Source organism: Mytilus californianus, unplaced genomic scaffold (assembly GCF_021869535.1).
Source record: "Mytilus californianus isolate M0D057914Y unplaced genomic scaffold, xbMytCali1.0.p SCAF_12, whole genome shotgun sequence".
In the NCBI taxonomy this organism is placed as follows: domain Eukaryota; kingdom Metazoa; phylum Mollusca; class Bivalvia; order Mytilida; family Mytilidae; genus Mytilus; species Mytilus californianus.
This window is the reverse complement of record NW_026262604.1, coordinates 58,914,902-58,926,316: the sequence shown is the minus strand read 5'-3', so window position 1 is coordinate 58,926,316 and position 11,415 is coordinate 58,914,902. Positions and strand designations below refer to the sequence as shown.

Below are 11,415 nucleotides of genomic sequence, written 5' to 3'. Positions count from 1 at the left end.
TCGATACAGTTGTTTCTTAGTTCTTTATAGACCAAAACAATCATCTGATCTGTTAATTAACCGATTGTGTTCTATTCTCAATATTGCAATTTTTACTGAATGTTGATACGCATCTACCTTGATGGATTTACCTTCTGAATAAAGTTATAAGATTTTAACATCAGTAAACGATATTTGCCTTGCATTTACAAAAGACACATATCTATACAGTAGACACGATTTGAATAAACACCATTCTCGAAAATGATAAAAATTATCAAAAGGATATCACAAGTTCTAACCACTAACGTTGCTCGTTTGTTTGGATAGGCCGATCACGTGTGTTGAAATTCTGTATACAGTTTTCGAATCTTAGACATAGCCGTTTAATATTAGAGATTACCACATGTAGATCGTGTTCTGAACATTACCCCTGATAATAAGTACAAATCGGCTTTCCTTTACTTCAGAGACCCAAACACCGTCTGCATAGAATTAAGCGGAGATGAAGGGCTAGTTTAAGTTCATTAAAAACAAAACGGCTAGTATAAGTGTAACGAATGAGAAACGTTACGTTCAATATACCCTAAATACGGAAAAATATATGTTGTGCCCCAGAAGGTGTTTAATCAAGAAATACAAATCTGTAAAAGTAAAAGTAAAATTACTGAAGAGATTTTTGTTGTATCGAAAATGGAGAAAAAACATACCATTTAAAATACGATTTTCGCAGGGAAGAAGTTCATAATTGACAGTTGTAATATTTTCAGTTGTTATCTGAAGTGAAGTTTGTTCTGTAAAGGAATTTTTTTTACAGTTATAAGTAGAAGTAAAAGTAAACGATACCGTTGTAGTAGTATACAAATATAATAACATATCCATTTAAAGAAAATAAAATATAATATAAAGATGAATGGAGACTAGAGGCTCTAAAGAGCATGTGTCGATCTCCTGGATATATGTGCACCTTCAACAACGGCCATTTTTATGTATATCGTGTATTGCTGATCCATTTTGTTGTTTACAGTTTCTTTTTATCTTTTTTGTTGTTTGCCATAAATGCTAACAAAGGTCAACAATTAAGGGGTTGCGGCGGGGGGAGGAGGGGGGTGGTTGTGTGTGTGGGGGGGGGGGGGGGGGAGTGAGCCGGAGGGTATATTTCCCGAACTTAAATCAAGTTTTTTTATTGTGTTGTACAAACATTTTTTTTTAAGGGAATCGATGTTTTTTTTTTAATTCGCGAATTACCCAGGTCAGTATAGTTTATCTCCTGAAAAGTATTCTTGAAAATTAAAATAAGCCTTTTGTTCTATTTTTCAGGTTAATGTGAAGGTTGGCGCCTGTCATATTCGATATGTGCCTGTCCCGCCAGGAGCCTGTAATCGAGTAGTTGTCTTTGTTGCTGTTTCTCATATTTTTTTTCGTTATTGTTTTGCATAGTTTGTTCTTTCGTTTTGCCGTTTCATCAATGTCCCAGGTTAGGAGGTGGGTTTTGCGCCAAAAAACTAGTTCAAACCCGCTGCATTTTTTATGCACCTGTCCAAAGTCAGAAGCCTGTTGTTCAGTGGTTGTCGGTTGTTGTGGTTCATAAGTGTTTCTCGTTTCTCGTTTTTTATATAGATTAGACCGTTGGTTTTCCCGTTTGAATGGTTTGAATGGTTTTACACTAGTAATTTTTGAGGCCCTTTATAGCTTGCTGTTCGGTGTGAGCCAAGGCTTCGTGTTTAAGGCCGTTCTTTGACCTATAATTGTTTACTGTTTACACACTTATGGATAGCTGTCTCATTGAATCTCATACCACATCTTTTTATTTATGCTTGAAGATATTTGAATCTCAATACGTTTCCTTTCTCTAAAGTTTATTACTAATATATCCATGTACTGAAGGTGTACACTACAAATAGCCTAAAATTCCTAGATTGAATAATGCTGTGACAAATTAATCACTATTTATGTGATAACTTAAGAAACGTTTGTTTCAAAATATGTTAGAGCTCTCTTTTCTTCACTGGATAGGAAAATTCATTGAATGTATAATTTGGACACAACAGAACGAAAAAGACGGCATTTCTCCTATCAGCCAGAAGACTAATAACTATGTTTTTTAAAGTCAATAATTTTATTGATACGATATTCCAATATACAAAATACTTATCTTTGTGAATAGGATTTTTATACATTCATGCTTTCATATGAAGGACACATGACTGCATGCAGTACACTTTTACAATATAACACTTGCCTTGTGTCGAGGTTTCCAATGATACATAGTTGTATTTTGTGGTATTAAAGTCGACACTATGATATTTACATTCTGTATTACAAAGATCTCCATCGCAGCAGTAGTTGCAAAGTCTATCATCAGATTGAAAATGTTGTAGAAATTGGCACTACCAAAAATTCAAGAATAGATTTATCACGAGAATTATTTAACAAGCAATTACATCGAAACAATGTCCCCTTTCACCGTTCCCATGCAATATACTAATATGTTCATTGATTACCTATGTCATGTATGTACTTAGTAACACTTACATTTGAATTGAATTTAAATGTATAGTTATATCGATGTGGCAACTAAAATCCTGATTACATAAGTCTTACTGTAATGTATTATACTTCTTTCCTAACAATTTCTTAACGAAGTATGCTTATAGGATGAATAGGTCAACAAGAAAGTTGCATGAAAAAAGAAAAAGAGAAAGTTATCAAATGTCTAACAACATATTTAATAATTAATAACTAGAGTTACGGAATGTAAACAAAATAAATTAGAAATAACTAATGTTCGATAATAATTTCATAAATAAAACACGTGTTTTTGAAAAAACTTTCATCAGCTACGCTCAATATCAATATATCATGTATTTAGAAATCCGTAAAATACGAAAACGAAAGCAGCAATGCACAAAACATACTAGAATTAGGTGATTAAGAAGTTACAGATACCACTCTAAAACGGTAAATTTAAAAATCAAAATTCAAATGGAATGTAACCTGTATTTCATAATTCATACCAATGTGTTAGAATTTAGAAAAAAAAAAGAAGTCATATAATGATACTTTCAATATCACATATAAAATAATCTAGATTGTAATGCAACTACGGGAAATATCCCCTAAAACATCATAATCCAGTTGTGTTCAAAACTAAATCAAATGATCGACCGGTACCTTAATAATACCCGTAGAAATCCTTCTGTATTAATAAGAGGCATAACTCCTGATGGTAAATGCTTAAATCACCAAAACCAACCTTGGTCTGCAGTAAATCATCAATAAGTTTCTCCAGTCAACACACCTGATGTAATTACTCCATGACGTTCACCAAGCTTCTGTTTTGTCATTTTTCTCAATATTTTTGTAATGTATTTTCAACACGTATTTTTTTTAAAAATTATACATAAAGGGTATCATTCAAGGTTAAATGAACTTGATATTATTTAAAATTTTGAACAATTTTGAAAATTACGACTATACCACAATTTCAGAAGCACATCCTGATGACCAATGATATCGGTGAGTGAAGGAATTTCGTTTCTTCTGCAGGAAGCATTTCTGAAAAATGTCAACAGATAGATCTTATCCTTACTTCCTGATACTATGTCGACAAAAGAACAAGTTGGTAGAACATTGCGTTATCGACAAACTGAAATCTGGTTCAATGCCATATGAAACTTCAAATTTACAAAAAAGTTGAATAAATTTTATATACTCGAATGGCTAAGTTTTACCATTCTCGTGAACTTATTGAGAACAGTTCAGGTTTGGTCGAGTAGCATTCGGGTTTCACCAGACAAAACAAACAATATTCTTATGACTTACAAGTTAAATGTAAACTTTAAATTCATTTACGTTTGAAAAAAAAAAATGTATGTATGTTTGGATCAATAAAATACCCATAACATTTTATTGATTAATATGGCAAAGAAAGTATTTAATGATGAGGAACATGTATTATTCCTTGTTCTTTATTCTAATGACCATTTACACAGGAACAAAGTATTTGTTGCATCGCATCACGGTGCGAAGATATTAGTTTCATACGATATTCATGACATCTTGAAATTATTACATAACAAATAACAGTTTTCATTGGTTGCTTTATGATGTGGGGAAGGTTCTATTGGCAAGAATGAGATACATAATTGAGAACTTGTTCCGGACAGGAGATGATATAAAATATGGTAAAATTACAGAATGGGTATTCAATATCCGATACGATACCCGATAAATGGCTAATTTAGCCTTAACTGATTTATCTTGCTATAAAATGTCGCGTCAAATTCATATTGATGAATAAAAGGAGGGGCAAAGATGAGTGCTCATCTGACTATATATGCATATGCACCAACACCTAAAATACAAAGTACTGTCGATGATCTTCCTGAATTATGGAATACATGCATTTCATGTCATAAAATCATATGCTATAGGAAAAAATAGCTACGCCAAGAGCACATCATACCCCCGAATTGTGAATTAGAAATTGTGATAATGATCCGGAATATTCAGAAGACATCCAATAACAAGTCAATAAAATTACTGTGAAGTAACAAAGCATGATGATATCTATATGCAAATAAATATTGCATCAAAACTGGCTGTGTAAAGTTCCATTACTCTAGAACAACAAACGATAAAATCTTCAAAATCCAAAGCGAGTCTAGATTCACCAGTACGAACAACAGTAACAAGTTTGTAGTTTAATTGATCCAAACATTCTATATATAGTGCATAGCTTGTAGACTATTGCCTTTTATCATTATGACCGTGGAGGTCCCATAACTGTGGAATGAAAAATCATAAATTTTGAAAATTAAACGGTATCTCTGAAAATCAAAACGAAGATTTTTTCTATCAATCATAAATTTTCCTTTAAATTGTATGTGTATTTGTTGAGGCAAATTGGACTGACGTTTTTTTAGGAAGTGTTCATGGACAAACTACAGTATACCATTATTCTTTACATCTAAGGCCGGCTTATAATACTACAATTATGAGTATTCACAAAGGAGATTCATAACACATTTCATATACTTAAATAACCACATTAACCAAATCCTACTTAATGTTATGATACAGCGAAAAACTCCAAAGCTTTTAAGAAAGCTAGAATTTGTACTATATACACTATTCAGTGATGTTTTATTGAAACCATTATACTTTTGTAGTGCAATTAGATCGCATTCAATTCCCTCGGGAAAGAACCTAGTCTGGATAACAAAATCTTGACCGATTTATGCGAACACGATCACTTCAGGAAACTGTACCCATTTTGAATCTCTTTGTGGTGCATTGTCATTAAATAATACCTCATGTTTGAAACACGTTGTTATTAAATCGCAATCATTCGATTTTAAAGCATCTGGACACTGAAAACAAATTGGACCTTGTATTTGAAAACCTACAAAAAGAAATATTGAAAGACATAATGACATACACCTGCACTAACAAACGTTGCTGTACATTTTTTTTTTAATTTTATGCAACAGATTATAATAATCTTTCTGGATTTTGTCCTGCAAATGAATATATGGCGTCAAATTTCTACCTTATCCGAAATTACAGAATTGGTTTAGTGTGAATTTCATTGTTAAAATTGTGATAGTATTTCTGGGTGTAAATTCATCAAATACATTTCAAAAGGCTATTTCATTGTAACTAAACTTACTTATGTCACCACATAGTCCTCTTGCATTACAAATAGCTGTGTCGTTGCAACATTTTTCGCAAACTGTCAAACTTTCTGTTTGTCTTCTTCCAAATCCGGATGAGATTATTCCAGGGTCAGACTTACATTTCTAAAGATGATAGTACAGAGTTCAGATACCTGTTAACCGCACAATTTACCAAATGTAAAGAATACAAAAAGCATACACTACATGGCCTTTTATTTGCGTAAAATTACATAATACAGACGGACGCAACAAACGTTTGTTGATTACATTCTCGGGTGTTCACTTATATTATTAAATTTGAATTTACATGTGGTTATGCTACCCCTAAACAGAGAATTTTGAAAACTTGAAAGAGCAAAATGGCAATATATTATATTTCTTATATTTTAATGTTTTGCATATAATGTCCATGAAATAAATAAACAAACTCATTACTAAATATATCTCAGAAAAGATTCAATTGACCAATACGAACTAAGTGTCAATTGAGACAACAAACATATTATCACAACATATTAAAATTTCAACATTCGAATAATAGGATGAAAATGAAAGTAACAAGCAAAGAGAGTGTTTCATGAACTTCATGGGAATCCATAAGAAACCCAACCTTCAGATGAAATAAAGGTCTACGTAGGGTAACCGTTCCTGATTTTAATAGTTTTACTGATTGCAAGCAAACATTTGGTGATTAGTGGCATTCGGCGTATCACAACATTGGATAGGTCTTCAACTTGCACGTTACATGATAAACATACACAAGTCAAGACGTTTTGTCTGGCAATGTGAATATTTGAATACAAGAAAACAAAGGGTGACTTGGATAAAAAAACAACATGATGTATAAATTCATATCAATGTCGATGCAGAATAGTTAATATTTATTATTATGATTTTTGCACTTAAAAATTCTTATTACAGCTCCTCAAGATGTTTTGTGAAGAACCTTCCTAAAACACTTTTCTCCTGGCTCTCCTGATTCTACCAATAATAACAACTTGCCACATTGATATATTCATTTGTACTAACAGTGGCGTAAAATATCAATAATCAATCAGTTGTTGAAAGGTCTCGATTATAAACGAAACTATATCATATAATAATGTAACAATAATTGAGTATTAACTAATAGCGGTTTGATCATCTTCGAATTAATGGTAACTTAAATAAGTATGATATTTTTTTGTTAAACATTATTTAAAGTGATAACAAAAAATCTATACAAACTCGACCCAAATTATTTTGAATTCTTTTCAACTGCCCATAGCGCAACAAGAATTGAAATATTTATTCAATAACATGTCAAAATCGGTCAATTAATTTTTATAAGTGAATTAAGATCCGTAAAGGATGTTTTTTTTTCTTTTTTAAAATTGCTGAAAGTATATGATTACATTTGTGGAAAAAATATCTTTTATTATATCACTGGGACGTCAGAAATATACGAAAAAAATATATTCATATTATATATAAAAATTTCTTTAATTTGAAAATTCAAAATGAAAAACAATGTGCATCACCTTTCTTTTTTTACTAGTAACTGTGATACATAGTATATAGTTTTTTGATTCAGCATCAAAATAATTCTGTATACTTTTGAAAGCTGTTTCATTTGAAGTTTTTGTAAACTGTGTTTAAAGTCATATGACACTTCAAATTAAAAAAATAAGTTGAAAATGTTTATATATTTGTTTGGCTAAGTTTTGCTATAAATCAAGTGAACGTGAACTTTCTTGTAAAAGAAAATCCTTAATATTATTAAAATCTTTATAAATGTACTTCTATTTAATTATTGTTCTTCCGTACACAAATTCACCGATATTTCCCATATGCAGTTACCTTAACTACGAGACCTCTTTTAAGAACTTGGCCACCGCACAGCGCAATTGTGAGGGAAAACCGTGTTGAAAGAATGTAAACAAACTTGCACTGGAAGGTAAAAAGTAGTAACCGATTCTTAAAGAACAACTTTAATACAACAAATCATTTAAAAACTGTTAAGGAAAAGTTTAAGTTACAAATGGGAACGCATGGAAAATATCAAAATAACATTTCAAGGCTCTATCAATGCCCTAATTTATCACTAGCTCCTCGTGCTGTGTGTTGATTGTTTATCAATGTCACGATCCGCTTAACTTCAACAACACACTCGAAAGTTAATTAGTTTGCGATCAATAATTACTGAATAAACTAATATTTGTCGACAAAACGTTATGGAGTTGTAATAAATTAAAAAAAAAAATCCGGGCATACATGACTTAGTTAAGTAAGTATGCAAAATATGAAAATTACAAGAAATAGTGTGATATGACTTTAAATGTTATAGAGAAACATACTACCTGTGTGTCAGCACAACCTGATTCGAACCATGCACGTCCAGAATGTGTTAAGTATTCTCTAACGTAGCACTCCTAAATAGAATATTTGTATAATTATTTCAAAAAAATGTTAGCCATTAGAGGTTAATGACAATAAGAAAAGATAGAATGATAGTACATAATTAAGTCACGTTTTTTGGTTGATTTAAATTGTCATCCTACACGCTCATGATTGCATAGAAATACAGTGTATGCACATTTGAAAAACCATAACATATATATTCTTGCAGGATTTAATGTTGATTTTGTGAATTATAAGGGCATCATATGACTTTGTTTTATTTTTGGTAAAAATGGACGGCAACAAACGCCAACATGTTACCTTCTCTTTTCTTTAAATTATGATTCTTATATTTATAATAAAAGGTTTCGATATTGACATTTTTACAAAGAAAATAAAATAATACAAGACACGCAATTCCCAGATTCTAAATACGGTGTTGCCGGCAATTTCATTGACGACATTCTCAACCAATTCTAATCATATACGTTGTCATATCTCAGAAAACGCACACTTATGATACTTATATATGTTAACCTAGAATTTATATTCTCCTCAAATCTGTGTCCTTTCCTCAGGTCTATGTCCTATTCTTTATTTTGTCATAGACGTACTTTCTATTTTCTACTAGTGTCTCTTTCAACAAGGGTTGCCCTGTCAAGTGTGTTGCCGTCAAAATGATCAAAACGCCATCAAGGAGATATTGTTGTTGTCAAAGACATCAATACGACTTTTACATTCAAATAAATAAATACCTGTTGAGGCATGTAAAAATTCAATGCATGTTGAACTATGTAAATAGAAGCTTACTGTTTCTCACAACACAAATATAAAAAAATTGTAAAAAAAATCTTTTTTTCTTTGCTTCAGTCTTAATAAATGTAGCATTATGATCGAGCTTTATTATAGGCTGTCAATTTACATTTTGTAGACACATTGGTCAAACATCCTTTTTTTGTGTTCTTCAAGTGAGTAACGAAGCCTTGAAAGCAAAACAGTATTTTATTTATCGTTTTTTGTCTTTTCTCTGTGTTAATTTTTTACTTTGTTCCGATCTTAGGAGTCGAGCGTTATCCGACTGATATTTAAAATGTGTTCTTATTTCGGTACACCAATTTCCATGGGAAAATGGGATTCTGCGCTGGTAAACATATATACCCCCGTCACATTCAACGTGTACTTGTCCCATGTCACATGTCATCACTGCAAATCTACCTTATATAAATCATATGGATTTGAATAAACAAAGGGACACAAATAAAATAAAACGGCATCACGCCAAATCACACACATTTGAGATTGGGGCATTTGAGGCTGGAACAAGAACCACATATTTGCGTGTAATGACGTCACGGGATACAGATTTCAGGAAAAGACACAGCTTTTAGCAAGAACATATTTTAAACTTGTATATCTGTGCATGATTAAAGTGTCACTTGTCATTTTTCTTTTGACAGTTGCTTTACATTTGTATTTGCTTTTCATGGATAAGCTTTCTAAACGCTGCTGCGGAAAACAAGAAAGAAACAAACCGCAAAAAGAATACAGTAGATAAAAAAATTGGAATTTTGAAAAGCAGATAGGTTCCTCGAAGCCTTATACTAGATGACTTTATTTCTCTGACAGTAAATCCAGTCATTTGACAAGCAAATTTTACTCTTATAAATGACGTAACGGGCAAGACTTTATATTCGACAGTCAGTTGTACATGTACATGTGTGTATGCATGTCACACGTCTACTAAACAAGACATCGTCTTGAAATTGATTTCTCTAGCAACATGTTTTGTTGTTGTTGCAAATAAACCAACTTTTTCGTTTGTAAAGCTAGTTGAAGGTTTGCCATCTGCATGTATGGATGCACATATGCAATGTACATGTAATATAACACTTATACAAACAAAAAGTTTGATTTCCGTTTTTATGCTTACTAAACTTAATTCTAAAAAATCACGAGGCACGCTTCAGATCAAATTTTGAATCAGAAAATATAAACGTTCAAGACCATTAGAACCAAAGACATTATACAAGAACAGTCAAAACCGATACACTTGTTTAAATAAACTTTTAATTTCAATTTCTATAGATTCAATACATTTTTAAACAACCATGTTAAATTTATAAATAGATTTCAGGGACGATTTCTTTCTACATAACTGGAGTTTGACTCTTATTTATACATGTTATATAAAATATTTGTCTGTTGAAATGTACATATAACATGTATAAGCATTGAAATTATCTCCAAATAATTTATAAAAAAATACTGCTATGTTTAAATGAATGACGCAATACGAAAGATTATACTCAATGTTATATTCAATGTACCTCGTAATCTTGGCACCGTTCCACTTGTCCACAATCAGGATGGGCAACATGAGAACATTTCATGCAGATTTGTCCTCCCTCTGAAACAGACACACACACCATTGGTCTTTTTCAGGTTTCCTTTAACACTTATTCATTTGTTATAAAATTTTGTCATTTTATTTTCTCAATAAATGTTGGCATCCATTTTTGATAGTGATTATTTAAAAAAAAAATTATATATTTATATAACTACGTGTATGATTTATCCTAAAGTGAATGCCGATGATTAATGTTTGACTTATGTTTGCTCGTCAGAAAGGTTTAATTTTGGTTTTTTAAAATCAAATTGTCTTCTTTTTTGTTCCTTTGGCATTCATATATGGATTGCGACTATGTTCATAACCAAAAAAATATGTTAAGGTGGAGTTTAGCTGTCATTTTCAGATTTGCAATTTGAGTAATTCATGTGTTATTGTTGCATTTAACAACTACAAATTGTGTTTTATATTCGCAGTACCAACGCCAATGACTGTTCTGAAAGACCGTTGGATACAATGTTTTATAAATTAACGCATCGATGAATGTGGCATTAAAGTGTAATACAACCGAATGCTAGTGGTTGAGAGAAAAACATATTCAAGATTTACTGTACGCAAGCAAATGAAAACCGTGTAATAAAACAAAAATGGACAGGCGAAATGAAAGTCTACAAATTAAGGATACTTAACTGCACTCACCAACTTTCAGATACAGGATCATGTATAAATACATTAACGCTGTAACAAAAAAATGTGGATTTTTCGAATATATTAATCTATTAGTTAAGATTTTCTAAAATAAATATACAAAAAAAGTTCTAATATCGCATTATAATTAGAAGATGTGGTATGATTACCAATAAGACAACTCTCCACAAGAGACCAAATGACACAGAAACCGTATGGTCTTCAACAATGAACAAAGGCCATACCGTGTTTGGATATAAGGCAAATACAAATTCTGACTATAAAAATGCATATAAGCAACGGACAAATTCCTTGCGAATACAACTGCACACTAATATGAAC

At 31.5% G+C, this 11,415-nt stretch overlaps 1 long non-coding RNA gene across 1 annotated transcript; it reads right to left on the bottom strand.

Moving 5' to 3' along the window:
* Positions 1-5,277: 5,277 nt before the first annotated feature.
* On the bottom strand, positions 5,278-10,615 carry LOC127722108 (uncharacterized). Its single transcript, XR_007991656.1, has 3 exons — positions 10,367-10,615; positions 5,654-5,783; positions 5,278-5,386 (listed from the first exon to the last, which is right to left on the bottom strand). It is a non-coding gene; the product is annotated as an uncharacterized LOC127722108 (long non-coding RNA).
* Positions 10,616-11,415: the final 800 nt, after the last annotated feature.